General features: G+C 37.1%; 1 pseudogene; it reads right to left on the bottom strand.

The window, feature by feature from the left end:
- LOC109861508 overlaps nucleotides 1-242 on the bottom strand; it is an 8119-nt pseudogene extending 7877 nt beyond the window's left edge.
- Between the last annotated feature and the right edge of the window lie 292 nt (nucleotides 243-534).

The following is a 534-nucleotide window of genomic DNA, read 5'->3' as shown; positions in this document are numbered from 1 at the left end:
TATCAGATTCATTTTCTTCAGCAGAAATCCATGTTTTCGTTCTAACAGAAGCACCATTCTATATACATGTTGCATATATCATCGTCAATGATTGAAGCTATGGTTTATGACGATGACGATTGCGGGTCAATTTCTCACTCTGTTGTTTTTCCTGTACCTGCGTCCAGGGCACCTCCACGCGGTGACGGCGGGCAACGGAGTTGTACCGCTATCCGGCTGAGTNCCTGGATTACGGGTTTCATGCCGTTATGGCAGGCACAGGAATAAGCCAACTTTCGGGTATCGGAAACCCGAAATCGGCGGCTGGTCAGGTTGAGAAAGCGGGCCCGCAGTCGTCAAGTATCATTTCTATACTTTTATTTCAGATAATTATAAAACATTACCATTACCATAAACTTTATAGCTCTTGCTCTTTCAAAAAAGTTTATAAATAAATTTTATTTTAAATAATTTCTGATACACAAAATACTTAAAAATAATTATACTTACATTAATAATAAACAATTCTGTTTACATTAATAAAAACATTTAATA

This window comes from Pseudomyrmex gracilis, unplaced genomic scaffold, assembly GCF_002006095.1.
Source record: "Pseudomyrmex gracilis isolate BER0280 unplaced genomic scaffold, ASM200609v1 scaffold_803, whole genome shotgun sequence".
NCBI classification, from domain to species: Eukaryota; Metazoa; Arthropoda; class Insecta; order Hymenoptera; family Formicidae; genus Pseudomyrmex; species Pseudomyrmex gracilis.
This window is presented reverse-complemented; position numbering and strand designations above follow the sequence as displayed.